Raw genomic sequence first — 22,692 nt, 5'->3', positions numbered from 1 at the left:
ACATTTGGCAAGTCCTGAAATTTTCCAATGAGAAATTAAAAGCAACCCTTGTTGGCGCTTTAAAATGGCCTCTGCAATGCCTCCGATTACTCAGCAGCTGGTTCAGATGGCAGAGTTGGACAGTAGCCCGTTAATGAGGCCTGGATGCACTCACACAAAGAAATAGTCATGCTTCCAACCTCGAGTTTTATCAATGAACTGACTAGATTCCAGGCACTGTCCCTCCGTTGCCTAGTAAAGGAGAGCTCACTGAAGGTTTAATCACAGTTTGCCATCCACAATGAAGGGGCCAGAATCTTTCACTGCACAAGGCAGCTCAACAGCGTATCAAAAGACAGTACCATCGCCCTGCTGTTCTCTCTGGCTGGGCAAGGCAAAGGACCAATGCCTGATCATCTTCAGGAAAAGCCTGATGCCCACAGTACTCCAACCCGCTCCTCTCTGGCGGGGCAGTGCACTCATGCCAGTCACCCACTGGAGACAAAGAGCTTGAGGTGCTCCATTCTGTCTGCCAGGGAGACGCCCAGTTTGAGAACTGAAGAACAGGCGTCTGTGAACGACCCAGAGGTGTCCACACAGATGCAGGAAGGACACGTAATGGTGGGCCCTGGAAGCAGAGACTACATTCAGCTCTGGCTGGAGGCTCTTGACGTTCCTGACCAGCAGCTCATGCACACCTCCCAAGTGTCCACGCACTGCTCTCCCCACAGGCCAAAGTACAGCTAGTGGCTTGAGCCAGCAGTTTTGATCCCTCGCACCACTTCTCTTAATGACTACTATTGGCATTGGCAGATGAACTTCCATGGTTATAAAATGCCTGCACATAGACCTCCCGGTCCTTAATTCTATGCTACCGTATCTGCTTTTTATTACCTTAGACCACCGTCAAGCAGGGCTGGTCCCTGCACTTGACTTGGGGTATGCAGCTTTCAGTGGAGCAAGGTAATAAAGGCAGTAACTATTCCGCACAGACATGAATGATAGAAAGTGGTTAACTCTGGATCGGGGTTCCACTGAGCTGAGTTCTCACAGTCCCACCTGTTCTCTCATCCTGCTTCATCGCTTTCCTTTACCTTGGGTCTCTGGTGAAGTGGGGAGGTGAGGAAAGTTCTTGGAACAGCTTTGGGAGCTTCGAAGTCTTGTCCATAATTGTTGCCCATGGAGCATCAAGACTCCCCTCAAGATCCAAAGAAGCAATAAAGAACTTGAAGGCAAATACAATACAATCCTGCACTCCAAAACCACATGCAAAGCTCCTACCAGATGGCAGGGGCTGTGTGTGTGGTAACCATTGGCTGGGGAAATCCTGATTCCAAAATGTAGTCCGTTTCTCAGACCTTGTCACACTGTACAACAAGTTCCAAGCATAGCTTTGGAAATACAGTCTCTACTTTTGGGAAGGAATAAGTATTACAAAATGCAGTTCAAGTAGTAATTTTGCTTGCTAGTCTTAAAAGGTGCTTCTTCTGGCAACAGCAATTTAAAAATCACTTAAAAATCAGGAGGTATGAGTCTGGAGATATAAGACAGCACAGGGATTCTACAATAGATTAAGTGGCATAAATGTCATGTTCAGATGTTAGTCAACTTAATGCTAAAAAACGTATTAGCTCTAAGACAGAATTTTCTCATGATAAATTTTAAAAATGAAGTACGAGCCCCTAGGTATTTGCAACAGTCAAAGAATGGACTGCGAAGCTTAATTTAATATTAAGGCTAATGGACAGTTCAAAATAAATTATAGATGAGTTAATATTTTCAAAGAATTACAATACAATAAAATATGCTTAACATTCCAAATTTTATACTGACTGTCCATTAAAATTCAATGAGTGAGAAAACCTTAGGGTCATCGCTGTATTTCTTGCATGTTTAACCATTTGCATGGATGAGAAAACTGAGGCACAGACAGACAGACAGCCTGTGGGAAGGCATACTGCCAGACCAGCTGAACACAAAGTCTGTATCCTGTATGCTCAGATGCTGGGGTGCAGTAGAACATACAGTCAGCCGAGAGAACGATTCCTCTCTGCCATCTCCACCCCTACCTGTCTCTTGAGATGTCCTGACTTTGCCACTGTAGCTTGGCCAACATCATTCTGGTGCTGCCCTAAAACCCTTGCCTTCTTGGTCACCACTGTTATTACCGATGGTTGTTCAACTGGCTCACGCAACGCACCACTGTCACACTCGGTGACCAAGTTAAAGCCACTGTAACCTATGATGATTACTGCAGAGCATCAAGCTGCTTTAATGAAATTCAGGTAACTTCTTTTCTTGAGTTGTTGAGATCTTCTTCATAACTGCTTATATGACTTAAGGCTACAGACCCTCTTCATCCACAGAGGCCTAGGAGATATCAAGAACTAGCAGGGTGACCACATGCCCTGGTTGATACCTGCTGTTCCAGCATCCCACTCAATTGGTGTTCCCTTTCATTCTCAAAATGACCCCAGTTTTAACAATAAATTATCTACTTTAAAAAATAAAAAAATAATTTAAAAATAAATAAATAAATAATCTGCTTTATGCCCCAGAGAATGGCAGGTTACCCACTCACTGAAGACACCTTCGTATCGGGCCCAACTGGATATGTGAATTTCTACTTCCCCAAACTGACTGGGGTCCCAGGACCACATATAAACTCAAATATTCACATATAAAACAGACTCAAATGCAACTATAATTGCTGGCCTCCTTAACCTGCTCTTCTAGCCCCTGGCTGACTCTTACATAAGAAGCAGCAACAACTTTTAGGTTTGAGGCGACTTTCTTGATGCCTCTATCAAAAGGATTTTCTTACAGTTTGCTAAATGGGTTTGTACAAAGGAATCTCAAGGGTGCTCTACCACTGGAGACATGTGTGTCTATCAGAATGAACTACCAGGGGGTGAGGGGGTGGGTTAGCCTGGTGATGGGTATTAAAGAGGGCACGTTCTGCATGGAGCACTGGGTGTTATACGCAAACAATGAATCATGGAACACTACATCAAAAACTAATGATGTAATGTATGGTGATTAACATAACAATTAAAAAAGAATGAACTATGCAAGAGTTACACTAATATGTCTTTTGTGTATATATACCTGTATATAAGTAAATGCATATATAGGCATGTATGTATATAAATAAATACATATCTAGAAAAATAAGGTCAATAAAAATTAAAGCACAGTTCTTACAGTAATAAAATGCCAAAGGGCAAGGATGTCATGTGACAGATATAAGAAAATTTCAGCATATATCAACAAAAAAGTAAAAGTAAAAATATTGCCATTTACCTTTGAATTTTAGAATGGAAGAGATTTTTAGTTCCCATTTATTCCATCCTCTGCCTTATGTAGCCCAAACTGATGAGAGGAAGGACACCAGTGAATAGTACAAAATATCACTTCTAGGACGCCTGGGTGGCTCAGTCGTTAAGCGTCTGCATTTGGCTCAGGTCATGATCCCAGGGTCCTGAGATCGAGCCCCGCACTGGGCTCTCTGCTCAGTGAGGAGCCTGCTTCTCCCTCTCCCTCTGCCACTCCCCCTGCTCATGTGCGCGCGCTCTCTCTCTCAGATAAATAAATAAAATCTTAAAAAATAATAAAATAAAATAAAATAGTACTTCTGCTAACAGATTAAGGCAGAGTAATAATAAAAATACAAATAAATAATAAAAACTACTCAACTGTGATTTAGTGGGATTCTACCCCAAAACAAATAATATGTTTGATGAGTAGCTTTACAAACTCCATCCACCGGAGCCCTGTGAACGTGGGCCCCGGTATACAGGTGTGTACGGTCATGTCTCCTTTGTGCTCACTTCTCCCCTGCTCAACCAGAGCAGCTACAAATGTACCTGGTTCGTATGTGAAGATTCTGAGTAAGATTTTTCTTGAAAACCTGAAACCAGGTGACCTCCATAAGAAAAATAACCAATCTTCAAAAGTTTTCCCCCAAATTAGCTTTTCCTTCAGTTCTGTTCGGCTAACGATTATAACCACAGGACCATTATTGACAGGCAAAATAAGATTTTTTTCTGTTTCTTAGGATGTTTAAACCAAACACCAAATCAATCCTCTCCTGGTGAAGTTTTTGATTTGTCTTTTGGGGTGTTTTCTTTCTCTCCTTTGTAATTAAGAAGAACCAGCCTCTGGGTTGATGAGCACTGCAGGGAAAAGCGGTATTGATGGGGGCTGCGGGTTTCCTCCAGCTTACCGCATGGAGCATGGCCACACGGATTCACAGACACCGGCCAAGGCAAGGGTGACAGAGATTCATCAACCCAAGTGAATGTCAGGTTATTATTTTTTTTAATGAAAAGAAAATCTGCCTAACTATTTTATTCCATAGACCTGTACTTCATGAGCATTTATGAAAGAAGTGAATCCATCTTCCATGTTCAGGGGAAAAAAAACAAGCTGCGGAAAGGACATGTAGAGGAAAACGAGCAGCAACCCAATTGTCCAAGTCTCCAAAGGAAGAGTCGATTGAACAGTGCAATTAAAAGCAAACCTGAAGCATTACCTTCTCAATAGCATCCACTATCTCCCCACCTAGAGGACTCAGACACACACCATCTCTTTTCCCTCACCCCCTCCCCGCCCCCAACACACACACCCCATACACACAAACACAGGAGTGTGAGCAAAGGACTCAATCCATCCATCGGAATGCAGATCACACCAGAGAGGCTATTGTTCTGTTAAAAAAAAAAAAAAAAAAAAAAAGCCTGCTAGAGATTCATTCATTAAAGCCGCAGCAGATTGCTGCTCTGCAGAAGGACGCAGCGTGAGGCGGGCCACCGGCTGGCCACCGCGGCACTGACAATGTTCACTCCCAGCTGCACGTCAAGCTTCCTTTCAGAAGCTCTGCATTCCACCGGCTGACACTTTGCCGGGAATCCCTTACACTTAATGGGCAACTTTAGGCACAGTCCACTGGCAATCAGGATGGAATCCCTTTTCATCTCCCTTGGCCTTGGCTTCCACCCCCCTTCCTTGCACCACTGTCATTCTTTGGCAAGGGGCAGGTTCCTGGCAAAAAGCACATTAATAGGGGTTCCCTGAGCGTTGCCCTGGGTTTGAACAGGGGTCTCTTCCCAGTCTCTTATTGCTAGCATATTCCTTGACCTCCACAGCACGAAGAAGCAAACTTGTTAAGTATTCTCTCAAAGAAGCCAGAAATTTTTTAAAAGGAGAAATTAGATCATGCCTTCTTCCACTTGCTGAAATGTTTTCTTTCACTTTTTCTCTTTTGCTATTTTTCTGTTTCCTTTTTATTTGATATTGATCTGAATTTTCTCCAGGTCATTTAATTCCACTAAATTCACTAAATTTCATTTTGCTCATTTTTCTTTGTAAAATAAAACCACATTGCTAAATTTCTAGTAAATGAGGTCTGTTTTTCCCATCTCAAGAACTGTTTTATGTCTAGATTGTTATCAAGACCTGTAACTAAGACTTTCAACCTCAAACCCAGCAGAAAACTCTCTTTTTCTGTTGTTTTGTTTTTTGGTTTTTTTCATCTGAAAAAATATCAGATTAATTAAATCCTTCCTTCTGGGAACTACATTTCATCCCTAAATCTTTATAATCTTTTCCAGCCTTGCTCCAAAACTCCCTCAGTTCATTCTGTAAAGATTCTGGGTTCTTCATGAACCCTACAGAACATCTTCTTTTTCACAGATCGCATTCATGCTACTGAAATGAATTCCTTATGAAGAGAAATGTTCTTATTCAAGTCTAAGAATAGAACATCCAGACATAAGTGAATAAAAAATAATTCATTCAGTTGTGCATGTCTGTGGTTTTTATTTTAGTTTAGACATATTTAAGAATGTATTTTTTGACTATATGTTAAAGAATTTTTAAAAATCCTTTCCCTTTCTTAGGAATGACTTAGACTATTTAAAAGTCTCTTATTTATCAACATTGATGTCTCAACACCTGCTTCCTTCTGTGCCTTAATTGTAATTTAGGGAATTATAATTTCAATACTGCATGTTTCTGAATCAAAGGTTTTGAGCATATTCATTGCTAATGTTTAATAGTCATTTAAATTTTTTAAATTATATCAGAAGAATTCCCTATATCTACGATCTTAGTTTTATAATGGAAGCGCTCTATTTTACTTGAATTTATGGCTATATGTGCCAGGAATGTTTGAAATAAATCAGTGACCAGAGTCATGCACGTTAGTCTTTGGGGGACTGGAAAACGAACCAACACCCTTGGAAGGAGAGACCTTTATATGCCAAGGATCTTACATAGCTCCTGGCATGGAATACTCAATAAATGGTGCTCAATAAATGTTTCTTGGACAAAACTAGCAAAACCAATAATCTTTAATGTTAAGTACTGGAGAGACAGAAAACTGGTAACCAAGAGCTCTGCCTTTAGAGTCCAGCTGATGAAGGTTCAAGCCTCTTGCAATGGCCCTATGAGCTCTGAGACATGACAACTTCGGCAAGCATCCAAAGCCATGCCTCTGGCCGATGTGTGGTCCCTAATCACTGTCTTGCAAGGTAGAATCCAACTCCTTGCTAGGGAAGAATGTGAGACAGCTTGAAGAATACCTCTCCACTAAACCATTAGAAAGGATGAATAATCCCAGGGCAGAAACAACACTCAGAAAAAAAAAGAAGAAAATGGGTCACCTGAAATCAAGACTCAGTTTAAGTGCTGTGATTGGGAGACTGTAATACAAAAGAAAAAACCATGGCAAGAGAATTACTCAAAAAATGTGAGACTCTGCCCAAGGAGGGGGACCCAGACCTACTGAAAGAGAAGCATTTCATTCTGCAGAACAGTAAAGAAGGCGCATTATCAAGGGCAGGGGCCTCAATTATCCCCCAGAGAGAGACACACGTTACTCAAAGTAAACAGTGTAAATCCATGGCTACCCAGGAAGCACACCACTTTCCTGGACACATGCCACCCACGCTACCTTTCACAGCTCACTCAGTAGAAACCTATAGTGACAGGTTAAGCAACTGAAAGCCTCAGGGACACAAGCGAACAGATGATATTTTCAAACCTTGTCCAACCTGAAGGTGATAATTACATGAGGGAAATAAGTATATGAGGTGAGAACAATAGGTTCTATGGGTTGTGTTAAAGGAAGAAAGTTGTTTTTTTTTCCTGAGCTGTGGTTCACGATGCCGGGATCATGGGCTCCTGGAAGGGATGTGATGGCATCTCCCAGAAACCAAGCCTGACAGGAGGCTTGTCAATCTAATAAAGAGACTTTAAATTCAAATTTGGGGAAAGAGGAGAAAGAAATAATCAGAAAAAATTAAGGCCTTTGTCAAATCTGGTATGATGGAGGACAGCAGGTGTGCATGGAGAAGAATAAACAATAAACTATAATGGAGGAGGTTCCTAACAATTCCAAGAAGAAAATGATGAAGAAAAGTGTTAGAACTGACCAACACTTTCAGCATCAGATGCTCATATTTAACTTTACTACTACTTTACTAGCTGCCTGACCTTGAGAAATCACTCAATCCTCTATGCCTTAGGACACACATCTGCAAAAATGGTGTTAATACTGCATCACCCCAGAGAGTTGTAAGAATTCAGGGGAGTGAATACACAAAAGGCATTAAGAACAGTGCCTAGCACAGGGCAAAAAATGGCCTATGTAAAACCCAACTCCTGCTAGCCTTATGTCTTTACCCCAATATGCCTACTCAACTCTGCACCTCTTCTTCTACTATTTCACCCACACATATACTGCTTTCCTGCTTCGAATAATATCCTTTGCCCTCTTGTCTGCTGGAAAACTCCTAATCTCTCAAAACTAAGTGTATTTCCTTTTCCAAGAAGCACTCTTCAACTCTTGCCAGGAAGTTCGTTGCTCTCTCCCTTTAAGTTCCTTTAACAAATCTCTCCTCAACACTCATCTCCACTGTAACACACATCACACTACACTATAATTGTCCATTCACACTCGAATGGGAACCCTTCCAGGAGGGAGAGCTAGCTTATGTGGGTGATACTGGTATCCCCAATGTCAAGTGCAAAGTTTGATATGCAATAAGAGTCTGAAAAACATTTGCTAAATAAAGGAATATAGGCCATGAAGACAAGTCTAGACCCTCCAGCAGAACCCAGCATGCTCTTAACCTCAAATAGCAGAAGAAAAGTATGTAATTGAGAATCAAATCAGAGAGAAAATATAATCAATCCTTCTAAGAAGTATATGAAAACAATTTAGAGGGCAATGGACCCAATTTCCGAGTAATGTAAAGGAGTGGGTACTGTTTACTTAGTATCCAGGATATTAAAGCCTAAATTACCTTTCAGTACCAGATCACACCCAAAGTAATTAGAATTGGTACATCTCCCAAGCAAAAGGCTGAGACCAAAAAAAAAAAAAAAAAAAAAAAAAAAAGAATGTTACTGCTTCTTCATCCCTGACCTTCATGCAGACTTAATTCTGCTACTTAACCCAGTTAAGATTTGTCTTGGTTAAAGCCCTGTCATTTATGAACATTTTCCTGTTTTTTCCCCACATCACTGGTCAGATTCCTTTACTGCCATTTATTTCACAATTACAAGAAATACTGAAACAAATAAAGCTACTAAGACATGGTGTTTATGCCTCATGAATAACTGCTTCTTAGCTCCTTTTGTTGGTTCCTCCTTCCCCTTGAGCTCATAATGTAGGAGTGACCCAGGGCTCAGTTCTTGGTCCTCATCTCTCCTTCATCTATATCACTTCTTTAGAGATCCGATCCAATCCCACGGTTTTAAATATCAACTATGCGATGACTCCCAAACATATATGCCCAGCCAAACTTTTCTCTTGTTCCAGACTCTAATACCCCAATGTCCACTCAACAATTGACATGAATATATACAAACATTCTAAATACAACCCTGGACTGCTGATCTTTGCCTCATCCCTACTCACTCATTACACCCTCCCTACCACAGTTGATTGCAATTCCACCTTCCCAGCTTCTCAGGCACCAAGAGCCTTGATATCATCTTTAACTCCTCTTCTCTCACACTCCACACCCTATTAGTCCAGAAATCCCGACGGCTCTACCCTCAAAATATATCCAGAATCCTAACACCTTTTGTCATCTACGTTGCTGCCATCATCTTGCACCTGGATTACTGATGTCACCTCTTAAATGGTCTCCCTAATTCTCCTCTTGGCCACCTATAATTGTCTCTTCTCAACAGAGCAGCCAGAGTGATCCTTTTAAGAGAGCTCTTATGGAATGGAATCAGATCACACCTCCCCTTTGCTAAAAATCCTCAAATAGCTCTCATTTCACTCTGCATAAATGCCAAAGTCCCTACAATGGTCTGCAGTGCTCTCCTCCCATGATCTCTTTTCATCTCTAGAACCTCTTTTCCCACCATCTCCCCCATCCTCTCCAACCCCCTTGGCCTCCTGCTATTTGTTGAGCAGCCCAGGCACCAATGGCCTCAGCATTTGTACTTTATTCTGTCTGGAAAGCTCTTCTGCAGACATCCAAACAGCTGTTCCCTCATCTCTGCCAGGTATTTCCTCAAAAATCATCTTCTGAGACAGGTCTTCCCTGACCACCTTTTCTAAAATTTCAACCATGCTTCAGATCACCCCTCCACTCTAAGTTTTTCTCAAACTCTATAAAAGCAGAAGATTTCTGCCTATTCTGTTGGCTGCTGTTTCCCCAAAGCCTAAAAATGTGCTTCGCACAGAGGAGGCACGCAATAAATACCTAAATGAGTGAATGAACCAGGTAGATAAACAGTTCTCCTACTTTCCAGACCAGGTTTTTGAAAATAAAAACAAATGGCACTACTCTATAACTGCTTTAAAATGTCTGCGATGGTTGAAATTCAGTATCATGTAACCTAAACAATCTTAGTGCACAAAAAGGTCAATATTTTTCTAAGGATGTTTTTCCTTACTTCTCTGTCACAAAGCACATTTCCATTTAGCTACTAATGCTTTTCCTCTAGGTAAAATCACTTAAAACAGTTTACACAAAGGCTGGAAAGGACAATGCTACAGTCACCTTAAAGAGGACATATTATATGGTCTTTCATACTTACAACAGAAAACTTAGGTTGAAATAGGAAAGTAATGGTGAACTGAAGACAGAAGTGGATGTCATGTGATCTGAGTTCTTATCCAAGCTCTACCCCTTAGGAGCTCTGCGAAGAGAGGGGCATCAATCTCTGGAAACCTCAGGTGACCCATATTTGAATAAAGAAGCACAATATGAGCCCTTCTACCATCTTAAAGATGTTGTGAAAATTATATTTGAATGGCAATTTGCAGACTGCTTCCATAATCATCATTTTATTTGTAATTATGTCATGTCATTAAAGTAATAACTTTAGGGGGGACCTGGATGGCTCAGTCGGTTGAGTGTCCAACTGTTGGTTTTGGCTCAGGTCATGATCTCAGGGTCGTGGGATTGAGCCCCGTGTCAGGCTCCACATTCAGCGTGGAGTCTGCTTGAGAGATTCTCTCCCTCCCTCTCCCACCCTCTCTACTCCTCCCCACCCCCACTTGCATGCTCTCTCTCTCTCTCTCTCTAATAAATAAATATATAAAAGCTATAAATAAATAAAGGAATAATTTTAAAATCCACATTTTTTTATTAGATGCCAACCCACTTAGACTATTTTCTCCCCCTACTCTATCCTCAACCTTTTCCAAAAAAAAAGTCTAGAAAGGAGTCAGGATTTGGAAGTTAATTGTGAGGAGAATGGAGGGAAGTGGGCATTACTGAGGAAACCATCCAGTTCATTTTCCTTTTATTTTTATTTTTTTCAGGAAAGTCTAGTCGGAATAATGGAGCACAAAGAAAGAGTAAGACCTTTTGTTCTTCAATTCTAAACTTACAACACCAACTGCAATTCCAATTTTAGTATATGTGCTGCCGAAGCGAGCACACCAACTGCAATTCCTTTCAGAACTTTTTGCAACTCGTGGAAAAAGCTCATCATTTTAGCAACTATCATCTCTTAGGACCTTGGTCTCTCTCTTTGTCATGTTTCTGTCCTCAGCTCTTCTGAGATCTATCTCTAAAAGTTCCATCTAAAGAACCATAATATTGAACAACTTACACTTTTTCCAAAATTAAAGATGTCTATAATGTAAAAGAAAAAATGTGTTACTATCCAGAAGAGAAGTGTTTCCCATTACAATCCCGCTGTGAAGACACACAGCCACTGGACCAGGCATGGCATTGAAGGTGAAAAGACAGCGGAGAGTCTCTTTAAGCCTGCAGTACCAGAGGCTTGTCTTGACTTGTAGGTTCACAAACTTGAAAATGGGGAAAAGAATGCTGCGTCTAACTGTTAAGAATCAATCATCTTAAACACTTGCAATGCTCTCTAAAATAATCATCATCAGCAATTAACTCTTATTTTTCAGAAAAACTGAATATTTTAAACTGTGTGTGCATGTATATATATGTATATATACACAAATATATGTTATATATATATAATGAGTTACTTTACCTAAATAAGTCTCCCCACGTCACCTCATAAATAACTCTACTTCATAAAATGGGGTAATAAATACAGCTTACCTCGCAGGATGTTATGAGGATTAAGCGATATAATGTATACAGCAAATACTAAATAAACAATGGTCAATTTGTGACTACATCTAAAAAAAAAAAAAACCTCCAATGGAAAAGAAACATGGCCTCTGTTGTAGCAGACCTTTCCAAATAGGACCAACCCTGTCTATACGCGACTTAAGGAGAAGAGGTAGCGTACTCGGACTGAGAGGGACAGCGTTAAGGAGAGACTGGGCAAGTGCCAGACAACATGTGGAGGGGAACAGCATTGGCCCTCAGAACCCGGGGACCTTTTTTTCCAAATGCCCTGTCAAAAAAGGATTTCCCAGCTCTGCCTTCCAACCCCCAAATCTGCTCGACTTCGTCAAAGGCAGATCCAGCCACATTTTTGCAAGAATCCAGACCATTGAGGAGTAGAGTAAAAGCACTCAGATTTGACAGCATAACTGAAATGAAGAGTAAGAATGGTTTCATACAGAAATAAGAATCACATCTCAAAAACTGCTTACAAATTACTCTTTAAAACTGGAATCCTGTAAAGTTTAGTTAAATGTGCCTTGTTTGTATGCAGGCGTTCTCTCCCTAGAACAGATGCATCCATAAAGATGGCAGTAAAGTAAGTCAAAACAAATCAACAAATACTTATCATGTGCTTACATTTAGAATATATTCTCACAGTGTGTGTGTTTATGTGTGGGTATGTTGGGAGAGGTGGATCTCACAAAACAAAGTTAAGGACTCTTTTTCAGAAAATAGAATAAAAAATAATAACTAGTTTGTCAGTATATGAAATTTACTATTTTTTTCACTACATTTTGAACTTTTCAGCTATTCATAGCATTTTCCAATTGCAGCATGACTCTGAATTTCTGAGCCCCACAACAGATTTTACGCTAAGTTTGGCAATGAGGTGGGATATCTGGCCTCACAACTCTGACGTCAGAGATGATTTGTCCCTTCCCTCACCCAGATCCTTTACCTTCTTCTTCCTAATGGCCTTTGACCTGTCAATAATGTGTACAGATAGCACACAGTAAGCAAAGTAATAACAAATAGGAGAACTGGACGAAGTTCAATCATAGAAGTCAGTCTCCATAATTGTTCATGTTTTGTTTTTGAATAGCAAGCACAAATACAGAACAACAGACTATCAAATATAATTGCAGAAAATTATCTTCTGATGGTCATTTATTCTCCTTTTCAAAAATAAACAGCAATGAAAGCATCCATTTTTTGTGCATTTCTCGCACCTGGAAACTAGACTTCACATCTCCATGAAGAGACTGGATCTGTGGATGGTGAAGAACCATCTCACGGAGGCCTTGTTGCCGGAGTTTACGCTTCCCTGACTGATGCTTATAAAGTTTGAAACACCATCTCCATTTCACATTTGCATGTAGCAGGACCACGTTGGGGGAGGGGGGGGAAGGAAAACAGCGAAAGGCAGACATGATGATGAAAAAGGATGTAAAGCTGAAGGGACTTCCAGGACCAGTAAAACCAATGATTTGACACAAACTGAGGTTCAAGAACATGTTCAGACCTACAAATAATAGGAAACTTTTCTTTTGTTTGGTCAGGCTACTAGTCTTCATGTTCATTGCAAGAATGGAATGAAAAGATTTCTCCTTGATGGGACATTTAAAATAGAGCCAAGTCTTTTGGCAAGGATTTAGGTAATTTCCATTATAAGATGATTTCAATGATCTCTGATCTACTACTGATGTATGCTTAAACCCATAAAGAACTTCACACAGAATTTCACACTGACATCAATGTCCACAGTCTTAACAAGTGGCATTAATTCAATCTGTTCAATTTTCCCTGACATTAAATTTCTCAGTTTTTTTTAATCCAGGAAAAGTTAGAGCAGAGAGTGTTAACAGCGCATCTGATAACAGGTGTTTTGCTCATGCAGAGGAGATGATTCTGTCATTTGCCTAGATTCCAATTTATAAGCTAAGGCTTCATTGGAGACCTTAGCAAATTAATATGTTAGAAAAACTACAACCACTTTTTTTTACTGAGGTATAACTGACATAGAACATTATATTAGTTTCATTGTACAACATAGAACTACTTTTAAATTGGTTCGGAGAATGTGTTTTTGGTAACCTCCACAGATCTAGTCCCAACATGAATATCAGTCAGCTGTAATTATCTACCAAACAATCTGGTTACAGACACATATATCAAAGTCAAATGGAATTTGAAATAAAGCATCATATATTTTAGAAATCCATCAGCAAGATCTGTAAGACTCAATCCATATGGATCAATAACAAGATCAGTGCATCTGACATAAAAGTTGTCTCAATGCGCTTGACTATTGATTATGTGAGAATTAAAAGAATTTGAGACTGGCATGATATTTTGACAAAAGATAAACTGTGCACTAACAGAAACTGATCAAAATTTTCTCATGGACTGGCTAAGAAAGAAATGAAAACTATTAGGTTTTTATTTGTTTCTAAATGAATGCATTACTGGTAAAAATAACTAACATAAAAGAAAATTTACAATAGCTAAAACCACACATGTCCTCTGGCTAATGACAATCATAACTACTAAGCCGATCTTGGAAAATCAGATTTAGTAGATGTAACCGACACAAAACTGGCAATGGCAAATCACTAAGGGAAGAACTAAATCTTCCTGGTAAAATTTCAATCATGCCAATATTAGATCAAGAAGTTTGGACATCACAAAAAGACAACTTCAATGACAGAGGCTATAATCACTGACATGTTAATATGTTCCAGAAAGCTGAACAAAATATTAAGTCATTGTCTTAAAAATTATACAAAATATAAGTGATACAATTAAATTAATTTCAGTAAAATAAAAGTAGACTAAGAAATGGAACGGCTGTTCTGTGTAGAATGGAGGCTGCTTTTAGAGAAGACTAAAATTAATTGGTGTTACCAAAAGTTTAAATTCACAAACATGAAGTCATGAACATACTCAGCATCAAAACATTCTATATCCAACTGGTTTTGATCTCTTGAATACACATACACAAAAAAATTGTTCTCCCTCTTCCTTTTTCTTGGATATTTACAATATTTGAGCTCACAGTATTTACATAATTCATATTACATATTCATATTCTGTAACAACAATAGAATTAGGTCCAAACCCACAATGAGAGCAAGGGCTTTGTTGTCAGTGAGACCACAGCACTCATGTAATCCTAAGTGAGTCAGGCACTTTGGCAAGGACCAACGTCTGCAAAAAGAAATGATACTTCAAAGTGTTGTTGACAGGATTAAATGATAATCATTATACAATACATGCATATTGGCACTTATGCCATTTTATTCCCCTCCTTGATGATAATGTTCATGATCTTGAGAAAGAGGTGTGCCTGGCACACAGTAGGTATTCAAATGTAAGGTAACTATTATGCAAATGATGATATGATGATGAAGAAGAAAAGCTGCTAAGCTAACTCCTAGGGGAGGAACAATAATTTTAAAAAAATAACTACTGAGTCATGTTAATTTTATGAGTGTTTTCCAGATACGAATGGAAGATCCCATATGGAAAAAAAAAAAAAAGAGCTGTTTTCATTCAGAAAAAGCCTCAAATAAACAAGAAATGGGATGAAATATATATATGGCTGCTTAAAGATGGGTTCAAATCTTCAGTGGTATTTGAACAACTCACTCCATGGAATGAGTTTGTTTCTGAAGTGAAAGCTAATCTATTGCATTATTGGTGACAGAATCAATAATTTCCAAAAGCAAATAGCTATTGTATGAAAGAAAAGAATGAAAGTCACTGGCATAAAGGTAAGTAGGCATTTAAAACCAGATGAGCTGCCCTTGACCTCTCTGTGATTCTTGGTTTACTTGAAAACTCATTATTATGGTAGTTGTTATTGGTTTTGCTATTGTAATTGATTGGTTTTAACTTAAGGGTTTCATCAAGGATGTCACCCCTATTTTATAAACCTTCTTGCCTTGATCATAGAAACAGAAGAAGAATGAAACAGTTAGGTCTTTACCTTGAATATAACAATGTGGTAAGACTAATTTGCTTCTAAATGTTTTAAAATAGCAGAAAGTCTTCCCAATATGTTTTCTCATTTGAAGCATAAAAACCTAAAAATAATTGATTCTAAGTACCGATTTTCTCAAGAAGTACTGGAGCCTTTGTTTTGCTTTAGGAAACACTTTCTTTAAATATGGAATTTATAAATCAGAAAGATATGTCTAGATTCTCAAAACCAAATATAAACAGCATGGCCAGCATGTGGCTACCAGGTCTTAAAATATTGAAGGAAGGAAATTGTGACCAGGGATCAAATTTGATGCCTTGCCTTTTGGTCAGTGAGCATCATATGGGCACAAATGCAAGTTGCCATTATTGTATTTCTAAGAAGAGTTTCAGATGCTGAGACATAATCTAAAAAAAAACACAAAGGCAATAAATATAGTCTTAGTATAGATGAAATGTCCCAGATGACCCTGAGAGATAAAAGAAAACTCCATCCTCCACCAACACATCAACAGAAAGTGCCTAGTGCTTCTCCTGATGGTTAATAAAGGCTGTATTACTTTTTTTGTCTCACTGCGTATTCAGCAAATCGATTTATAAGAGATCAAAAGCAATGAGCCTAGGAAACAGCTATTTACCCTTATGTATTTCTCTCCCCCTATCGTGCTCATTTTCAAATGAAGACTGATTTCCCTGTATACTTCCTCCACGCGAATGTCTACCATCATACTTGGTTAAACTGCCATGGCTAATTACCAGAGGGGCTCTGTAATCAGCAGAGAGCAGAGGAAAGAGCACCCACTGCATGGTCCTGGCCTGGCCTGAAAACACCTGGGATGGCGCACGCTCGTTCCTCTTAGCTCATTCTCCCTTTCATGCTGGGCTGGACCATGGGCTCTGGGGTCCCTCGGCCCCCACGAAACAACACTCATCAGTAGAAGCAACACTCATCATTGCAGAAGATCAAGGTCCAGAATGCCCACAGAATCTTTGCATACTATAATGTGCTGTTAAACATAAAAATACCTCTTGAAGAGCTCGTGGGGAAAAAATATATAATTACATGTGGCACTTGGCTGGGCTGAAGGAAGACTCAGATCTGTCTAGGAAGTAGAGCTAAGTGACACTTGTTCTCAAAATACCTATTTGTATCCACTGATTTACATTAGGGCTGAGAGGCCTTGGGGGCCATGGGGTGGGACACACATGAATCATGTCTCCACTTAGAGTCCAGGCCTACACATATCTGGCAGAACTTTGGAAGTGAAAGGAATGGATGCTAGGGTACAGAGAGGACAGTGGGGACTGCCCACAGAAGAAAATCCATATTAAGGGCAAAAATTATCTAACATAGGAAGCCAAACGGTCTGAAGGTTGGCAAGAGGCAAGTATGAGTGCAGCACTCAGTAAGTTGGTACTTAGATCCGCTCAGACAAAGCTACTTGGTGATATGTACAAATCCCAGGCTAGAAAAGAATTTACACGTGATCTGGCAAAACCATTGCACTAAACTCAGCCACAGTTTGGACCCAAGAATCCTTGTTCTGGGACCTTGCAGGGGAGGAAACATCTTCCCTCCCACTCCTCAAGAGTTGGCCAAGCTATTGGAGCAAGTTGAAGCTTGTCAGAAGCCTAAATGACTCAGCAGGAATCTGCTCCTCCAGCTGGGTGAATGCCAGTCAGGGGAGCAGGGCAGGAGGAGGGGGGCAGGCTGCTCCATGCAGAATGGACAAGGAGTCCGGCAGGGGAGTCCTGACTGATGGTGAGGCATGTGAGACAACTCTCCAGGGTTTACTGGAAGAGCCTGGAACTTCTGTTGGAACATGCTGAGATTTAGAACAGTGGGGTTTAGTTATTAATGTAAACATGATGTAATGTAGCAGTAGTCACCAAAATCATGAGAGCTGACATTTTTTTCTGGTCCTGTGAAACAAACTTATCCAATTTAATTTCGGTGAGATTTATTTCTGTGAAGTGTTTCTCAGATGACTTAGCAATAATCACGCCTCGGATAAACCTCATTGGCTATGATACTGCCACTGGGCAAAGCTTCTCAGATGACCTGGACTAACAGATTAGCAGCTAGTATCTGGCAGAGATATAAACCTTTGAATTTTAACAAATCATCTCCTCCCTAATTCCACCCAAAAAGGGGTGGGGAGGGTAAAGAGTTAAGGGACTCATGGAACACAGGTTTGTTTTTAGGCCTACTGCCCAAGGCCTGATTTCTATAGGCTTGTATTTCATTTTTATGTCTCTTTATGTGATAGATAATTGGATTAGTCTCTAAGAATGGTTCAGTGACCCACAGAGAGGAAATTATGTCTCCAAAGCATGTGTGTGAGATCTAACTCTTCTCTTCCAATCAGGTCCATCAAAAACAGGAGAAGGAGGAGAGAAGAGGCTATAGCATGAGGCCCTGTTCAGGCCATGTTCTCAGGGAACGTTCCTATATTTGAGTTCACTCTGAGTTTAAGCAACTCAAAATGGAAAAGTTGGAAATTGAGACCTTCTCGCTTTTACCCAATATACTCACCATCTCTGTAGATGAAAGCTGCAGGACTTTTCCCACTTAAAATTAGGTAACTCCTCTAAGTTTTTGCAATACAGATCTTAGAAGAATTTCTGAGCTGTTCTGAGCTAGAGGCTTGCTAAGTACAGTATTTCTTGATTTATTTTATGTTTATTCAAATGAAAAACCCTGGGGAGAGCAGAGTTATTTTCCTTAAATAAATGGTTGATTGTTATGCCTTAAATTGGAAAGGGGGGCACCTGGGTGGCTCAGGCGGTTAAGCGTCTGCCTTCAGCTCAGGTCATGATCCCAGGGTCTTGGGATCAAGCCCGCATCGGGTTCCCTGCTCAGCGGGGAGTCTGCTTCTCCCTCTCCTTCTGCCGCTCCTCCTGCTCACGTTCTCTCTCTCTGTCTCTCTCTCTGTCAAATAAATAAATAAATCTTTTTTAAAAATTGGAAAAGAATTTTTTAATGGTCACTAATGACACTAAATTGACCATTAATTTGTTTTTAGAAAGATGCACTTTTTTTTAATAAAGATTTTATTTATTTATATGACAGAGAGAGACACAACACAGTGAGAGAGGGAACACAAGCAGGGGGCATGGGAGAGGGAAAAGCAGGCTCTCCGCCAAGCAGGGAGCCCGATGCGGGGCTCGATCCCAGGACCCTGGGATCATGACCCGAGCCGAAGGCAGACTCCTAACGACTGAACCACCCAAGCGCCCTGGAAGATGCACTTTTAAACAGTTATTTATTCTAACATGAAGAAGAATCCAATAACAGAAGGCTATAGCATATGTCTAAATGTTTACTACACAGTTTCTCCAATGTAGATCTCATTTCTCATAATGCATATTACATATCTTCCTGATTTTTATGTGCATGAGCACATGAACTATGAGCTAATAATTCCGCATTGCGGAACAAGTGCAAATCTCCCATAAGATAAGTGATGCGTTGGTGAACTTACAGCCAGAAAGCTAACAGGGTCAGATCCAGCTCCACTACATATTTGGGACCCACTGGAAAATTCAAGTCAGTGAACCTGTTTCCTCATCCTCAAAAATGAAAATGACAACCACTACCTTATAAGACCTCTGTGAAAATTAAATGAGATAATGAACCATAAAGTACTTGACATTACTGTTATGATACAGATATATTAGAGTACAGAAGGTGCTCATATAAAAATGTAATTAGTATCTTCCAATAATCATGAAAATAAAAATAATCCATGCAATAATAAATATAACTGTAACAATTATAAATTAGAATCTACTGATATGTTCTTATAGATCCGCACATAAGCCATCAATAAAGAATTCTATACAATCGTGCCTTGAAATCCAGAACTGAAACATTTTCATCTGGAACATTTGAAAAACATGAATTTTCTTTTAAAAATAACTGTTATTTTTTTTTCTAATTAAAGTAGCATGGATTTAGATCAAAATGACAGACTAAGGCTTCATGCCGATCTACTCCCACCTCAATTTCCTATATATACCAGAAAATCTGTTTTTAAAAAGAAAAGATTCACAACAGTGCTGGAAAATAAGAATGAGTAGAACTGATGGACAGAAACTTTGAGGACTTCCAAAAATGAAAGACTGACAGAATCCTACTGATAGGAAAAAACCACAACCCAGACGACATGGAGGAGAAATCTGCTGCAAAGGTGAGAGCAACTCTGGGACACTCAAACCTCAGAGATGACAGACCAGGTAGCAGGAAAGAATCCTGAAGAAAGAGCCTCAGTAATTGGCTGGTAAAGGGTTCAGCATATCCCACGCTCCCCCCTTTCATGACTCCCCCCTCCCTGCCAACCACAGTAGCAGCAGTACCCATCCCTGGGCATGAGAGGAGAGCAGACTGGAGAGGGACTTGGATTGCCACTGCCCAAAAAGAACACAGAGTCCCCACATCCAGACGAGGAGCATTTGAACACCATGCATGGCAGCATACCCCAGCTCTCTCTCTCCAACAAAGGAGGCAGGTTCTGGTAAACAGAAACATTATTTCCAGGTAAGTAAGCAAGGACTCTCAAATATAAAAATGAACACAAACGAGAATTACCAAATACTTTAGGAAAACCAACCCTATGAGAGAAGGCACCAAATTGAATAAAGAAAACCAGAAACATCTAAAGAAACAACTCAATAGAACAAAGAAAAGGTAACTTTGAAAAAAGTATAGTTGATCCTCACATTTGTGGATCCCGTATCTGTGAATGTGCCTATTTGATAAAATTTATTTGTAATTCCCAAATCAACACTGGTGGCACTTTCAAGGTCTATGACAGACATATGTAGAGTGATGAAATTTTTGAGTCACCTGATATGCACATTCCAGGTAGATGAAAACAAGGCAAACTATGCCTTCTTGTTTCAGCTCTCATACTGTACGCAAGTGTCTTTTTTGTGGTGTGCTGAGTGCCATGTCTTTCACATTTCTGTGCTTTTTGTAGTGATTTCTCTGTTTAAGATGGCCCCCAAGTGCAGCACTGAAGTTCTGTCTGGTGTTTCTAAGCACCAGAAGGCTGTGACGTGCTTAATAGAGAAAATACCTGTGTTCAATAACTTCATTAAGACATGAATTATAGTAGGGGCGCCTGGGTGGCTCAGTCTTTAAGCGTCTGCCTTCAGCTCAGGTCATGATCCCAGAGTCCTGGGATCAAACCCCACATCGGGCTCCCTGCTCGGTGGGAGGCCTGCTTCTCCCTCTCCCACTCCCCCAGCTTGTGTTCCCTCCCTCGCTGTGTCTCTGTCAAATAAATAAATAAAATCTTAAAAAAAAACAAAGACATGAATTATAGCGCTATTGGCTGTAAGTTCAATGTTTATGAGTCAATAATACATATTAAATAAGGTGTCTTCAACAAAAACATACAAAAAAGAAAGTTATTTATTGATCAGTTGATGAAAATATGACCAGAAACTCACAGGCACCTAATCCTGTATTTCCCCTAGGAACAATGGTTCAATATTCACTAATTCAGTATTAGCTAATTTACTAATTCATGGTGCTTTATAGAGCATAACTACTGTGAATAATGAAAACAGACTGTATAGCAGATGTCCTCATGTGAATAAGATAGGCTATTGCATTCAAGAATAATATTAGACTGTATAAGAAATAATCTGAGATTCTTCGGGGAAAATGTATGATTATAGAAATTAAAAATCAGTAAGTATTTTGAAGAGCAAAATGGACACTAGCTTTAGAATAAATTAGCAAGTTAGATCAAGTCAAAAATGCTCCTCCAGACACTGCAAAGTGACCAAAAAAAAGGCAAAGTTAGTGAGAGAAGTTTAGGATTAGAGAGATGTATAAAAGTTCTAACATCTACCTCATAGGAGTTTCAAGACCAAAGACAGAGTACAGAAAACATTTCTCAAAGAAAGACATGCATTCAAATTGCCACAGCCTAGTACAAGCTCAGCAGAATGAATTTTAGAGTCCACATGTGGACACAATGTGGTAAAATTTCAATACCAAAAATAGAGAGGTTCCTAAAAGCTTCCAGAGAGAAAATCAGGTTTCCTGCAAAGGAACAAGGCTCATTTTAACTTCAGAATTCTCTAGGGCAACACTAGATGCTAAAAGAAAATGGAAAATAACTTCAAAGTTCTGGCAGAAAATAAATTTGAGCATAAAAGCAGGACTCAGCCAAACTAGCCTTCAAGGGGAAAAAAGGACATTTTTTTTTTTAAATGCAAGGACTTTGAAAGTTTGCCACTCATATATCCACTCCAAAAGAATTATAAATTCTTTAAAATTTGTCATATGGATATGTCTTTATAATTTGTCATATGGATATATGACTCTATAATTTGTCATATGGATATATGACAAAAAAATAAGGAAAAAAAATAAATACCAAAAAAATGACAAAAAAATAAATACATGAGGAAGACATGGGACACAACTTGATCATTATCGAGTAAGTAATGTTTTCCAAATACTTAGACATACATCTAAGTTTTACAGATTTCTTTGATCACCACTTATATTTTTTTAAGTGGTGACTGCAAAATTATTACAGGCCCAATGAGGAGGAAGGGGCAGATAAACTCTGAGAAACAGAGTAAGACCAAAGAAAAAACAAAAGCCCAACAGTGGAATATTTTATGGAATCTACTGGCTGGTGTTACCCCAGGGAAATAAATATTGCCCTCCCTTGGGAAAAGAGTACTTTGAAATCCCAGGACTTAACAGTTCAAGAAGGAGGCTGGAAAGAAAAAAAAAAAAAAAAAATGGAAAAGAGATTTGAAGAGGGAAACCGTATTATCCCTTTGGGCTAAAAATCATAATCTTAAATAAGTGGTTTTGCCAAAGTCAAAGCAGCAATTAGGAATGCCACTTGGAATTCCTGACTGCCAATTTTGTGTTCAACTCACCTCACCTCTCTCAACTTCAATGTAGCTAACACGGAAACAGTTATGATCCTGTTCTGACCTGAATTAGACAGTGATGAGGACTAGCATGGCACAAAATAGGTCAAGTTGAGAAAAGAAACACAGAGCAAAGTCATTCACCAGATGAGAAACATGTTAAAAATTAAATTCCTGGGGCGCCTGGGTGGCTCAGTTGGTTAAGCGACTGCCTTCGGCTCAGGTCATGATCCTGGAGTCCCGGGATCGA

At 39.6% G+C, this 22,692-nt stretch overlaps 1 protein-coding gene and 1 pseudogene across 2 annotated transcripts in view; both read right to left on the bottom strand.

The window, feature by feature from the left end:
• SLC35F1 (solute carrier family 35 member F1) overlaps positions 1–22,692 on the bottom strand; it is a 385,178-nt gene that overhangs the window by 333,451 nt on the left and 29,035 nt on the right. The window lies entirely within an intron of this gene.
• On the bottom strand, positions 17,465–17,584 carry LOC118001642 (annotated as a pseudogene).

The sequence above is a fragment of the Mirounga leonina genome, unplaced genomic scaffold (assembly GCF_011800145.1).
Source record: "Mirounga leonina isolate KUSES-001 unplaced genomic scaffold, KU_Mleo_1.0 Mir_53, whole genome shotgun sequence".
NCBI classification, from domain to species: Eukaryota; Metazoa; Chordata; class Mammalia; order Carnivora; family Phocidae; genus Mirounga; species Mirounga leonina.
Note: the sequence above shows the minus strand (reverse complement) of the source record. Positions and strands in the feature narration are given on the sequence as shown.